Source organism: Oryctolagus cuniculus, chromosome 3 (assembly GCF_051225735.1).
Source record: "Oryctolagus cuniculus isolate XC-2025 breed Fujian yellow rabbit chromosome 3, ASM5122573v1, whole genome shotgun sequence".
In the NCBI taxonomy this organism is placed as follows: Eukaryota; Metazoa; Chordata; class Mammalia; order Lagomorpha; family Leporidae; genus Oryctolagus; species Oryctolagus cuniculus.
In genome coordinates, this window is record NC_142869.1 from 76,464,161 (window position 1) to 76,479,607 (window position 15,447).

At 37.3% G+C, this 15,447-nt stretch overlaps 1 long non-coding RNA gene across 2 annotated transcripts in view; it reads right to left on the bottom strand.

Moving 5' to 3' along the window:
• LOC149127395 (uncharacterized) overlaps positions 1-15,447 on the bottom strand; it is a 76,698-nt gene that overhangs the window by 23,893 nt on the left and 37,358 nt on the right. The window contains exons 1-2 of one of the 2 annotated variants that reach the window (XR_016231526.1): positions 11,824-12,037; positions 8,686-8,819 (exon numbers count right to left, since the gene is read on the bottom strand). This is a non-coding gene — a long non-coding RNA (uncharacterized LOC149127395). Of the gene's footprint in view, positions 1-8,685; positions 8,820-11,823; positions 12,038-15,447 lie in introns of those variants that run through there. The other variant, XR_016231527.1, reaches the window with a different exon arrangement.

Genomic DNA, 15,447 nt, shown 5'->3' on the forward strand with positions numbered 1-15,447 from the left:
ATGGCTTAACCTGCTGCACCACAAGGCCCACTCCCAGGATGACTTCTCTGACTCACTGACAGCTCACCATGACATCTGAGTATAACAGAAGTAAAGACAATATCCCAGAAGAGAGATGTGGGAAAATAAATGGCTGACACCATATTAGGAAAACAGCCACACTCCCAACACTCTGGGCTGTGCCTGCTGACCAAAACTCACAGGATAGTGTTTTTAAGGAACACAGCATTTTTCAAACAATGGGAAAACATGGAAGGGCTTTCAGAAGAGAAATTGTGTTTATAAAAGTTATTCCAGATGCTCTGAGGAATCTGGATTAAAGAGTACAAGAATGAGAATGAGGAAATGAGTCCAGCGTCCATGGGTATGGGGAAGATGGTGGCTTGGTTTAGGGTGCTAGAAAGTAGACTATATCTCTAAGAAAACACTGTTTTATTTTATTTATTTTTAAAAGAATTTCTTTTTTAAAAAAAAGATTACTTATTTGAAAGGCAGAGTTAGAGAGAGTGAAAGACATAGTGAGAGATCTTCCATCTGTTGATTCACTTCCCAGATGGCTACAATGGCCAGGGTTGCACCAAGCTGAAGTCAGGAGCTTCATGTGGGTCTCACACATGGGTACAGGGGCCCAAGCTCTTGGGTTATCTTCTGCTATTTGCTCAGGTGCATTAGCAGGCAGCTGGATAGGAAGTGGTATAACCAGGACTTGAACCAGCACCCATATGGGGTGGCAGTATTTCAGGCAGTGGCTTACCCTGCTATGCCACAAAGCAGGCTCCACTGTTTCATTTTAGAAGGGTTTATGTAAAGACCTGCTTTGGGGGAATCGTCACATAGCAGAGATGATTACTAAGGTCACATGTAGTACCCCAACATCCAACCATGACATCTTTGTATAATAATGTATCTCTGTGCTAACCTTCCTGCTCCTCAACTTTTTCCATAAAATGGAATAAAAGCAAGATTCAAGGTTATTGTGAAAATTGAAAGTATTGGAAAATGCAAAGCTATTGGAACAGAGTTTGCATGTTAAAAAGTATGAATAGATGCTGGCTATTAATTTTCTATTCTTTGTGTTAGAGTGACAGGGGAACAAATCAAAGTATTTCAAAATTTAGATTAAGTTATACAACTAACTGAGCACCAAAGGGGAAACCTGTTGAAGTGAAATGGACACTATGAGAAACAGTGACTTGATCAGCTCTTGTCCTGACGGTTGATGTACAATGTAATACTTTATCCATTTTAGTATTTTTTTTGTTCTAGTACCATTGGTTGAACTCTGTAATTAACACACAATTATTCTTAGGTGTTTAAATTTAACTGAAAAGTGATCCCTGTTAGGAATTTGGAAAACATTATGCTGAGTAAAATAAGCCAATCCCAAAGGGACAAATACTACATGTTCTCCCTGATAGGTGACAACTAACTGAACACCAAAAAGGAAACCTGTTAAAGTGAAATGAACACTAGGAGAAACGGTGACTTGATCAGCCCTCGCCCTGATTGTTGATGAACAACTTAATATGTTATACTTCTTAGTATTTTTTTTGTTTGTTCTACTTAATACTTTTGGTTGAATACTGTAATCAATACACAATTCTTCTTAAGTGCTGAAGCTTAACTGAAAAGTGATCGCTGTTAAATATAAGAGTGGGAATAAGAGAGGGAAGAGATGTGCAATTTGGGACATGCTCAAGCTGACTTACCTCAAACGGTAGAGTTAGAAGCATCTCAGGGGATTCCAATTCAATCCCATCAAGGTGGCATGTACCAATGCCATCTCACTAGTCCCAGTGATCAATTTCTGTTCACAATTGATCATAATGATAGGACTAAGAGCCAAAGGGAGCACATAAACAAGACTAGTGTCTGCAAATACTAGCTGATAGAATCAAAAAGGGAGAGAATGATCCAACATGGGAAGTGAGATACACAACAGACCCATAGAATAGCAGATGTCCTAAACAACACTCTGACCTCAGAATCAGCCCTTAAGGCATGCGGATCCAGCTGAAAAGCCCATGAGAGTATTTTAGGCATGGAAAGCCAAGACACTCTGGGGAAAAAAAAAAAAACCTAAATGAAAGATCTCTGCGAGTGAGATCCCAGTGGAAAGAATGGGTCATCAAAGAAGGAGGTACCATTCTCTGAAGGGAGGAGAGAACTTCCACTTTGACCATGGCCTTGTCTAAATATGATCAGAGTGGGTGAACTCAGGGGGCTTCCATAGCCTTGGCAGCTCATGACAAGAGCCTAGGGTGATTACTGAGGCCATAAACAAGAGTGTCAATTTGTTAAGTCAACAATAGGAGTCACTGTGCACTTAACTCCTCATGTAGGATCTCTGTCCTTAGTGTGCTGTACATTGAGATTTAATGCTATAACCAGTACTCAAACAGTATTTTTCACTTTATGTTTCTGTGTGGGAGCAAACTCTTGAAATCTTTACTTAATGTATGCTAAACTGATCTTCTGTATATAAAGAGAATCGAAAATAAAAAAAAATAAATTATTAAAGTATCATGTAAAAAGAAGAAACAAGACAAGCTTGTTTTATCCTCCTGGTAAATACTACCAATGATGATCCAGTCCTTTGACTTACTGGCTCTGGTCTTGTTGCACTATGAATGACTCTAGTCGTAATAATTCAGTTTAGCCCACAGCTGATTTCTGTCCAGAGTCAAAACTCAGAAAGAACCTTTAAAGAACACAAGCGGGATTTTTCCTTACACGGAGAAGTTAGGTGATTCTTCTCCTCTCTCTTTGTGTCCCAGGGAATCTCCAGTGGTCCTCGTATCTCCTTCATCACTCCAGCTCCTGCCAGGAAACACCCCTGACCCCTAGCCTGCAGCAATCACTGGGCCACTGCCCATCATGTTTGTAGTTCCTGCCTGAGCTCTGCCTCTGAATCCTGATACCCAGATATCCATCTGCTGTTCTCCCAGTCCAGAGGGAATTAGAGCTTCCTGAGGTCTAATCTCGAGGTTGTTTTACAATCTCGTATTTAGCGTCTCTGTTTTCCATCATCTGAGCAATCAATTCTCCATATTTAATTTCCTCTATTTGAAAGATTGAGAGTGATTTCCGTTTTCAATGCTAGATGTTAAATAATGTTTATGGAGTTGATAAAGTAGAACACATGGCCCAAGATGTGGGCCCAGTGATCGCAGCATTACACAAGTATTTGAAGACAGGAAATCTTTTGGGGCGGCATAATGTACAATGAGTTTTCAAAATAATTTTAAATTATGCTTAAGTTTTTGCTGCTAATAAGCTGTAATAGCTATTACTTTAAAATACGTCTCCTATACTGTACTTGTGCACAACTATGTTTGAAGGTGGATAAATAATGCAAGATTTATATTTAAACTAACTAAATTTCACCTTGTTAGACTTGAATCATTTAAGATTGTGTAGACAACACAGAATTGACATTAAATCTATGAGCTCAGAACTGGAAAGAGGAGGCAATGACTATCTCTTAATGAAGACTCACTTGACCCCTTCTCCTACTAACAGTAGCAGAGACAGTTACTAAGGCGAAACAAACTGGCTTTGTAATCTGGTTCTTTCTTCTGGCATGGAACAGGAAAAGACAGATGGCACACACAGACAGAAAAGATGACTCCTTCCAAGGGCAGAAGGCTCTCTCTCTCTGTGAGACACTGAGATACTCAACTTCATTAGTCCATCTTCATTCCTAAATAATTTCTTTTCAAAGACATACATGTTCCTTGAGGTTTTCTTCTTATCCAGGAGCACAGAGCTCTGATTTTACCGTGCCTATGACCACAGAGGGTGTTCTCATATGACTAGTTAAATCTTAGAAATTAAATTACACTCTTCATGGTAACTGATACATGCCAAAGACCTCAACAAAGACAAACTAAATATTTAAGAATCACCCAATTTGAAATACCCTCTCAAAAATTATAAAATATTCTAGAATTTGAAAGAATTTAAAGAGTTTAACATGTCTATTATTTAGCCACCCAAAAAAATCTGTCAATCAATATCATTATGAATTCATCTATAAAAATCATAATTAAAACACATTTTTTCAATTTTATTTGTTACTTGTTTTTTTGTTAATATCTATTCTATCACCTTATGATGCAGGAAGGAGTCAAATGACTGTCTTGTTCTCAATGGAAAAACTACTTTAAGCTTTACAAAGACTGCAGTCGGTCCTGCTTTCTGTACTAGATACTAAAAGATGAAGCAAATTCATTTTCCTGTTGGTAAGGGAGAGTGAGTGACTCTCTCTTAGTAACTGAATTCTCCACAGCTTCTCATCACATTAGCCTCAGTCCAGTGAAGTCCAGTTGGAAGTCCTATTTTTTAAAAGATTTAATTTAATGATATACTTTACACATTTCTACAGATTTTTTAAAATCAAAATATGTTATAAAAGGCTATCTTAATTTGAAGTTAATAAAGCATAAAAATCACAAAATTATAAACCTATCAACAAACAGGAAGTTGATAAAAGATATACGTGGTATTGAGAACCGACAGTATCTAAAAGAACCTGGTTTACTTATATTGTTTATTTATCTGAAACAATATTTGGCTTTAAATGCTTTCCACTTAAATTCATAAACAATTTCTCTTCCAAGACTTCAAAGACATATCTCTTGAGCTCTCTTCCTGCCCATAAGTACAGAGCATTGTTTGTATGCTGTGTATGAAAATACCAGGATGTCACTTGCTTGAGTTTAATTAAATCTTGCCAAAATCAATAATATGCAAAATAATATGCTCTACTAGAAAGGACTTTCTCTTTTTATCTCTCTTCCCTTCTTTGTCTCCACTTCCCTCCCTCACTCTACTGTTCCTTTCCTTTCTTCTCTTCCAAATCCATGTTTCTTTATTTAATAGAAAACTGGCCCCTACGCTAGTTCAAGTTCCCATGTCCATTTTTATATCCACTCCATTCACTTTCCACAAAACACCTTAAAATTTTATCTACAGTCACTCTCTTTCTCCTTAAACTATTGAAATCTAGACTTCATCACCACATGTTAACATTTCAGTGATCCATAAAAACCAGTGACAGTATCTCAGCATTATTAGGAACTGACAAATGTGACAACAGCAATGTCACCTTAGAGTTAAGAGAATTAGTCAGCTATTGGAAACCAATGGGAAAAAATTTCCAAAATGTAATTGATCCACTGTATTTAGACTATAATCAAGTTTATATTCATGAAGCAAACTTCCTTAAGATTATTGGGATCATGCAAACCCTATTTTAGTTATTTTGTGAAGTTTAGGCATTCCCTGAAAGAAATTCATATTTTCACAATTGTGGGAAATTCATATTTTCAAAGTCAATGAAGACTAGGGGGAGGAGGCCTTATGAGGGGGTGAGGGATAAATGACTGGTATTTCTCTGGGGCCCATGGTCTGTTGGTACTCTATGGCTTGGAGAACCATGGCAATTTATGTGCTTAGAGTGAACAGCGCTAGTCATGTAAAGCCGCAAAGAAAATGCTAGAAACCAGTGGATCTCGGCCTGTGTAACTGTAAGTATTCTGTGTGTTTTTCTTCCACTGTCTCATTCCTTCTTCTTTTATTGTTTTCTTTAAAACTATAACCTGGGGGTGGGTGGGAGTGGGGACAGACATTTATTTGATCTAACACTTAGTATGCAAGTGAGGATGCTTGCATCTCATTTTGGAGTGCCTGGCTTTAAGTCCCTGCTTTGCTCCTGATTCCAGCTTCCTGCTAATGTGTACCCTGGGAGGCAGCAGTTGTGGCTCAGGTAGCTGGATTTCTGCCATTGGCGTGGGAGACCTGAACTGTACTCCTGGCTTTGGCTCTGTAGTCTTGTTCAGAGTATTTCTGCTGGCCTAGCAGTTTCTGACCTCCATCTCTCCATTACTTGTTCTGCACTAACCTTTGGCAACCATTGATCTTTTCAGTTTCTCTATAGTTTTGCCTTTTCTAGAATGCTATAGAGTTGGGGAGTGAACTAGCAGATAACAGTTATCTCTTTCAAATGAAAATAATAGTAACAAAAGATGCAACTTGGTCTCTGTTGTGCAATGAGTACTAAGAAGATCTGTGCTTCAGTGTGGAATAAAGTGACAGCAGTGGGTGCTCCTTCCAGTCTGGAATGGGGTACACAGCCACAGCCTAATAGTCTCAGTAGCACCAGTGCCACTCAAGGGAAAGTGAGACTGAACAGGAGAACCTTGTTTCGAAGCACCCTGGAGGTAATAAACTAAGAACCTCTCAGAAAGCCCTAAAGAAGCTGGTTTCCTGCACTGTCATGCGGACTCAAATCACTGTGGTTTAGTTTACACTTCAGTCTAAATCAAATTGCAAGAAGAGTAAATCAACTCCTAGAAGATTTAGCAAAGAGAAAACTATGCACTAAATTTTGTGGATTTTAATTTAACACAGCAAATGTCCATTTGATTTCATTTTGTATATGGAGGAAAATAAGCTATAGTCTATATCTGTAAGCAATTTACAGTTTACACTAAAAATTTTAAATAAGAAGTTTAAAAGCCATAGGACATTAAAAAAATAACCCCGAATTGTATGGGAGCACAGAATAAGGAAAATTTTACTTCTGAGGTGGGGATTCAGGTAAAGTTTAATTGCTTCATGAAGGAGGCATTGACATAGTAGTCAAATGGAGCCTGATGTGACGCAGGCCTGGGTGTGCAGGCCATTTTTGTCATGGGTTAGTTAGGGATGGGATTCAGGTATGAGCAATAGAAAACCCAATTTATAACTGAGCCAATTTGAACCTCAGTCTTTGTACCCAAAAAGAACTTCAGGACAGATGACAATGCAACAGCTCCCGCTATCACCCATGTTCCAGGCTCTTTTGGCCTTTGTGCTCTGTCACTGTTAGTATTTGTCTCTCAGCTTGACAGTTTCCAACTTGGTTTCTCCTATAGCAGGCTCTCATCTCTGCTTTCTAAGAAGCAGAAAGAAGGGAGGAAAGGATAGTACCAGCAGAAAGACAGGAGGAAGGATAGTACCAACATCAGGATGACAAAATGTTGCTCCAATCCCCAGCACATTGCTGTTTCGGTCTTCTTTGCTAAAGCCACGTCATAAGACCATTTGAAAAAAAAAAATCAGGGTTTTATTTAAGAAAAAAAAAGGAAAAAGATTCTTAGATTAAGTTCATAATAACTAGGATGTGTCACATACCTGTTACTAGCTGTGCTGCCTAAGGTAAAAATCACTAACATTCCCAAATGTCAGTTTCTTTACCTATGAAATGTCTTCCTAATAAGTTGCTTGGATGCAATGAGAGAGATTATGTACTAAGCATGTTCAGTGTGGGCCTGACATGTTAGGAATACATAGTAAAGTGTAGCTGCTATTATTATGGTTTGATTGATGAGTTGACTAGGCATCAAAGAGTTAAATTTCAACAGGTAATACTGGAAGAACAAAATTGTATTTTTATTTGTTTAAGAAGCAGAGAAAGAACAGAGATAGCTCCATTCAAATGGTTCACTTCCCAAATGCCCACAGCAGCCAGAGCTGAACCAGGCCAAAGCTGGAAGCTGGGAACTCAATGCAGGTCTTCCACACGGGTGGCAGGGACCCAACTACTTGAGGCATCACCTACTGCTTTCCAAGGTGCACATTAGCAGGAAATTGTAATTGGGAGCAAAGGAGCCAGGACTCAGAACCCAGGCCCTCTGATACGAGATGTGGGTGTCTTAACGAGTATCTAACCACTGCACTAAATGCCCACCCAGAAGAATAAAAATTTTTGATTAAGGAAACAATATTATAAAGACATGGAATTAGGAAAAAACACATCAGATAACCTAGTGTGTACTGACGATATTTTGTGTAGTTTAGTAATACTGCCGTCCGTGTGAAAGTTAGGTTGGAATCAGGAGATGAGATGTGTGCTGTCAGTGGTATGAGAGAGGGGTGCGGAAGCCGTGTCAAGGAGCTTGGATGCCATTCAGCAGACAGTGTGGAACCATTGACAGTTTCAATGCAGGCTGAAGTCCTCGCTGTATTTTTTTACAGACTGCTCTGGCAGCAGTGCTAAGGTATACTTGGGAGCCAGAGAAACAGCAGAGCAAGGAGAGGAGCAGGAGGCTGTTTATATCCAAGTAAAACACAACAAAGGACTCAAGTATGCTAGTAGCAACAAATTGAAAAGAGACACCGATGCTGGAATAGTTTTTGAAGAATTAAATACAGAATGTGGCATTCAATAGAATATAAAATGTCAGGGGAAATATGGTGCCAAGGTAGTGAGCTCAACTTTGAGTTAAGTGTGTTATTACCCAGGGTGGAGGGTGGAGAAAGAGGATCTTGTTAAAAAAAAAAAAATCTAAGAACCAAGATAGCGATTAATGTAAAATAAGATGTAGGCAAATGGTTATATTCTATGGGGTTGTTTAATTCATAATGGAACTTCCTCAGGCAAATTAAGGAATCTGTAATGCCTAGATGCCTAATCCCAGATGTGCACTAATCTGATCACTCGGGAGGCATTACCCAAGCAAATTTTGGAACATTTATTTGCTGTTTTAGCAACATTCACATAGACAGTATGCAGATGAGTTTCTGAAGCGAAGTCCTACTCCTTAGCTTTTCTGCTCTGATTAGAATGCAAAATTATTCATTTGGAAGTATTTGAGCACAGTATGCTCTTCTCAGAGGTAGAAGGATGAGTTAACTTACCTCGTGGTATCTCTTTCCACGTTCTTATCCTGTGACCGAGGGCTCTGGGCTCAGTTTCAGCAGTTAATGGCCACAATGGAAATCCAACACTACAGCAGACTGGGGAATCACTGCTGGAATCAGGCACTTAGTCTCTTTGAAAAGAACAGAGTACGGAGCATAACTGGTCTATTGACAAATTTGCTTGCTTATCATTTTTAGCACCAGACATTTAAAACTGAGCAGGAAGCACCTTTGAAAAATGATAATCCCAAATAGTCTAGCATTAATAAAGTGCTTTCATCTCCATTTGTGAGTTTTTTTGGGTATTTGGATTTCAGTATATTTACTCAGTACCATTTCAAGAAAAGTAATTCAGTAAAATGTTAGTTCATTGTAAGCCTCAAAAACTCCCTTTAAAAATATTATATGTGTTTTCTTCCAGTATTTTTTTTTACAAGTAATCATTTCTCCCCTAAATGAAGTCATGGGGATTTACCACAGTATTTACTTTGGTATCAGCCTTGATTAAAGCACTTAATTAGCAGTGTTGTAAAAAGGCACAATTGTATTATGTTAAATTATCTCACATGTAATATGTAATGTATGATTAAGTCTAAATAGCTTAAGGAGTCAAAGTATTTGTAAATAAATTCATATTCGGGGACTGAGTGAAAGAAAATATATGTTTTTAGTCTTTTTGAATTTCATTATACGTGAGGATAAAAGAGGACATTTGTTGGTGTCATTTAAGCTAGAAATGGTGGTACAAGTGCTAGGCTTGGCATATAAAGGCATCCGTAAAGAGCCTTTGTAACAGCAAAGGATTGTTTGTGGTTCATCCTCAAGCTGATGGCTACCTGGAATAAAACTAACCAGTTCTCTTTCCTCCTTCAAAGTCATGGAAGTCCTGTGCTAGTATTTGAATACCTGACGTTCCCAGCTGCTAAAGTAATGATGCCTTTCATGTATATAGGACCTCCCTCATAGAGTTCACTGGCATGAAAACCAAAGGAGGAAAAAGGATATAGCTATTATAATCTCCTTCCACTTTCCCATGACCACATATTTTATAGACTTAAAAAGGAAGGGTTAAGTCAAGGTCATGCAGTTAGCGATTAAGTTTTCTACACTAAGTCTAGTGTTCCATTCATTACCTTATCTTTATTAACTTAAATGTCACACTCAGCACGTGTTATAAGTTTAACGTTTGTAAAGCACGAGTTAGCCTCCGAACTAAGGTATCATGCCTTCCAAGCAGCTTGCTTAATAAGCTCATTTGCTCAGAACATAATGCCAAGTTTAAAAAAATTCAAAGAACTCGGATTAGGTTGCTTTTAGTAGTTCTCATTACAATCTCCTAAATTAAATTACAAATTCAAATGCAGCTGAAATAGCTCAGTAACTGGTGCTGTTATGGCTAATGAAAAGCTTTCAGTGTCTAATGCCCATCTCTGGAACATTTATTGTCATGAAAGTAAGTTTCACTTGCCAAGTACTAATGAGACATTTTTAAGCAGAAAATTTTGTGTTTGGATTCTTTTTAAGAAAATCACAGTCTTGAGCTCAGAGCAGTGTGGGATTCCAATTAGTGCTATTCCAGCTAGCACTGATTTCAGTTAGTGTCACTGATCTTTAACTACATGCCAAGGTCTGTGCTACACCCCTTCATGAACATTATGACATTTAATTCTCCCCTAAACATGATGGGATAGACATGGCAACCCCAAATTCACCAATGATGAAATTTCAGGATTTTGAGACTTAACCTGATGTTTTGTACATAAGCTTCAAATGGCAAAATAAATTGATGTTGTCTGCTTCATCTATTGGAGCCAAAGAAAAGTTATATATGATAGAATTTTAAAATTTATCATGGATTGGCTAGTAATATATTTATCAATTAGGCTGACATGAACATTTTTAAAATATTTTAAAAAATTTATTCTTATTTTTATATGAGAGAGAGAGAGAGGAAGAGAGAGACAAAAAGAGACAGCTCTCATTAGCTGATTCACTCTGCTAAATGAATGCAACAGCTGGAACTTTGCTGGGGCCAGTTCCAGGAGCCAAGCACACATTCTAGGTCTCCCATCTAGGAGATGGAAATCAAATTATTTGAGTCGTTGCCTCTGTTTCCCCGGGACTGTGCTGCTAGAAAGTTGGAGTACACAACAGAGCAGTAGCTGAACCCAGGGAATTCTACATGAGATATGTCCTAACTTCTCCTTGAACTTACAGTTGAATAAAATGAAACTTTGGCTGGGCAGTGCTGATGGAATAGTTATGGAAGTTTGCATATTTCTTTATTATTAACTGTTTATGAGAGTATTTCTTATAACTAAAAATAATTATAATGCAAGAAAATGGTGAAGTACTTTAGTTAGAGTTCTTTAAAATGTGCCAATATCTATTCATTTGAATTAGATGATTTTCATCAAGCTATAGTGGAAATCAATAATTATAATAGCAAAATTTTATACTATACTTACAACATACCTTGTATGCCATCATTTACTAAATTCACACAACAACCCTTTGAGTTATAGATTATTATTCTCATTTTAGAGATTTGCAAAAAAGAGAGGTTAAGGAAGTTTCCAAATCTACACAGCCAGCAAGGGACGCAGAACCCAAGCAGTCTGCCTCCTGAATATAGACCATTTAACCCCCTAAACTCCTGCTCTGTATTGCCATACATTTTGAATTGTGATAGTATAGTTCAATAACCAATGAGGAAATATATCATTTTGATAGTTGCATTTTGACATTAAAGTCCCAAATCCTTAATCCTTAACTTAGTGCTTGGAGAACAAAATTCCATTCGATTCAGTTCAACACAGATTTATTGAGAGTCTGTCATATGCCAGACAGTCTTCTGGATGCTTAGGGGAGATCAGCTACTTTTGTGCTGCTGAAATGGTAGAAGACAGAAACATTCCCCTCCTGGAGTCTCCAGAAAGCAGAGCCTGCCACCCAGGCTTACACAAGTGAAAGTGCTTAATTAGGAAGCATGATCTCTGTGGGCAGCAGTTAGGCATGGGGCAGTGAGAGAAGAACCATGGTAGAAACTATTTATGAATTCAATATGTTGGCCACCACTCTGGTCACAAGATCTTCTACCCGATGTGATGCTTGGGGAAAGGCATTCCTCCTTACCTGTTGGAGCTCAGCTGTTATTCCTTTCTTGTTCCAAGCAGACAAGCTTCCTGTTCTCATGCCTTTGAGCTTGCTCTTTTTCTCTGCCTGAAATGCTCTTCCCTCAGATAGTCAGTAACTAACTCCTTGATCCACTTAAGATTTTCTGCAAAAGTCTTGTTCTCACTGAGGCCTTCCCCCACCAAGAACAGCACAGCTCCTCCACCACTTCCAATTGCCCTTCCATGCTTAACCTTTTGCCTTGGCATTTTTCACTTTCTAATACTTCCCTATCTCTCTTGTTTATTGCTCACCTCTGCCATTAGCACATAAGAACCAGAAACTATGTCAAACACGTATGCTCAGTAATGTTTTGTTGAGTGAAAAGATAGCCAGATGGTTTGAGGCATCTGTTTGCATCCAGAGTAGATTAAGATGATTACAATACAGATTTTTTAAAATGAAAATATTCAACTTTTGATATCCAAATGTAAATTTTGAGTACACAGGTAATTAATAGGCTTCAATATCAAATTTTGTTTTGATATAAAAGTATTTTCTACATTTCTTTAGCTCCCATTAATATATGAAGAACAGTGTCAAGAAAATTGGATAACAGGGTTTTATTATACACCACAAGGGAGAGCAAACCCATGATCTGGCATCAGCAGAGAAGAACAAAGGAGTAGAGAGCCTTTGCATTTCAGGGAGGGGGACAGTGGGAAGAGAAAAGAGAGGCAGAGAAAACAGCTTTCCAGAAGCTGGTTATGTATGTCCACACCCCTCAGGGTTACAGTTACTGCAGGATAGAATATTAGGGTAGAGGAGAGCCACAAGCTGAGAAGGTCTGGCCATATGTCCTGATTGGTGCCCTGGGTACAGATTAGCATGAGATCAGCCTCCCACTGACACTGGGGAGGCAGAAAGGGGAGAAGATTTCTAACAATGTTGAGGCAATGGAGAGAAATGGTTAAGCGTTATTAAGGCAGTATTCACAGCTCTTCAAAGCCTGCACATGGCGTGAAAGTGATTCAGAGGTTCTTGCCTATTTCAAGAGGACACCACTAGTATTTAAGACTGCCTGGATGCCCACCAAGTGATTACAATGAGGAAGTCAAAGTCCTCTATAATTAAGGGATTCCAGGTGTGCACCTGGACTGAAGAGAAGGCTGGTGACACAACCAGAACAAATGAAGAATCTGCAGTATCAACAAGGATCAAGACATGAACATAAAGGAAAAACAATCAAGTTCTGACAGTGAAGATAAACAGACCATGACTTCCACGGATTTGATTTATAAACACTCAAGGACTGTACCACAGTGACCACTAGTAACTAGATACCACCAGTCTGTAAATCCAGGAGTCAGACAAGCACAAAGAGCACCAGGAGGCACTCACCTCCGCACTGAGAAGCTTAAACTTTCTGTCTGGATGCTGTCTTGTAAAGGTGGAAGGCACAAGACAAATCGTCAAATAAAGAGTTGACCTTTAAATTGACCAAATGTTTGCCGAATCAAATTGTTGTAGTTTGAAGAAAACATTTTGCCTTGATTGGAAAAGGATGTTTTGATCCCTACCCAATTAAACCCACTGAGCGAACAGAAGGCTCAAAAGCATTTGCTAGCCATAAATAAATAAAAATCAACAAGTTCTTTGCATATCTGCATAATTGTAAGTGAATTTTCTACCCTGCAACTTTAAAAAATACCTTACTGCTCACTTCCTTTTTTTTTTTTTACTGCTTACTTACTTAAATAATCCTGAATGAAAATTCTGTGACCCATCCAAAACCGTCCTAAGTAACAAATTCTTCACATTTTATTTCACACTAATCATGAGAAGAAGAAAACAGAATTTCGGCTCTGCCCAGGGTCTTAGGGTGCACCATTCTCAGAAAAGATATTTAACAGGAGATAGAAAGGCATCTAATATTGAAAAAGTTGGCTTTCAATATAATCAGAAGTATATTAAATTCCCAAAATGTATATACAGAAAAAAGATATATACATAGTTTAGTATACTTTCTTCTTCTTCCAAGGATACCAGAAAATTTAGGAGGCTTTCCTGCATGTTGATCATTCAATCAACAAATATCCAAAACAGGAACAGACGTCCTAAAGTGTTTCCAAATGACACACCAAATATATTATGTGATTTCAGGCCAAAAAAAAAAAAAGAGAAAAAAAAAGAATCTTTGGAAACAATGCAAAATATCTTGCTTTAATATAATGATAGTTTCTTTTTGTAACTGTTTATCTGGGAATGACTACTTAAATGTAATCTATATCAGTATCTCAGTTTTGCATTGATCATATAATAAAAGAACTTAGCCTGTCCTTTGACCAATCTAATTGCTATTTTTGAAATAAAAATAAGGAGTTATATCCTGTTGTTGTTTTTGTTTGTCAGTAACTGATTAGGAAGTTTCTTGGCTGTGCAGTTAAGCTAATGCCATAGCAATTATGTAAATTATATATTGTAGTCCCAGACTTACTGGGAAAAATTGATGGTCTTGAAGACTTATTGACTAACCATGACCAAATAGTCTATCCATCTCCTAATGCTTTCTCCAGATTAAGACACCTTAGAATGCTTAAAATATCATTTGACAAAATAGGATTTGGTCTAGGTATTCAAGTCATTTAAAACATTAGAGCCAGTTTTAGCATGTACATAAAAATTAAAGACATTTTATAAGAAAGCCAAAGGTAAAAGGATATGAAAATATATTTCAGTGTTTCTTGATATACGCTTTACTACAAATGGTTAAATATCTGCCCCCTGAAAAATAATTTTAAAAAATACTTATTTTTCACTGTTAATACTACTGTTTTCTTTTAGATCCTACTGACCACTTCCTACACTCAATCACTGATATTTGCTTCCCTTTCCCCAGTGCCTATCCACGCCCAATTATAGCCTCCTAAGTAGTAGTATATCATACTACTACCGTTAAGGGTTTTTTTAAATGTAAAAATGATGAGAAGTGAATACAGTTATCAGAATTAGTAATAAATTCACTGATTGGAAAATACTATTGAAAGTTTAAGACAAATAAAGAAATAATAAATAATGAAGAAAGAGAGATCTCATGGTTTTTCTGTTTAGATAGAGTAATGTTTAACCAGTTTATTTACAGAAATATAATTTTCCTTCTCATTTAACATTACAAAAATTTCCAAGTCAAAGAGCAAGTTAATCATCAAATTTAGAGTGCTTCCTTAAGATTTTAAAAATTAATGATTTTTCAAAAGCTAAATAATCATGACTTTGGAGTAAAATCTCAAAGTTTAAAATTATCAATCACAATAAAATTATTTTAAAATTAACTGTAAAGTAGAATTTTTTGTATTTTTGACAGTCATTTTTCAGAACATTGAAAACATGATGAATACTATTGTAGAATAAATATGTTTCAAAGGTTTATTTAGTTTATAACTGAGGAAAATGGAAGATGCTAAATCTAATTTTGGGAAGAAATAGCAAACTACTCCGGATTTCAAAAACTTGTTATCTTCAGTGGCATAACATGTTTTCCAAACCACTTAAGCTTACACTTATGCAAACAATAACAAAATCTCTAAGGATTATTTTTGAAAACAAAGGAAGGCTTGTCTCACTTTATCTTCACATGTGAGTGTA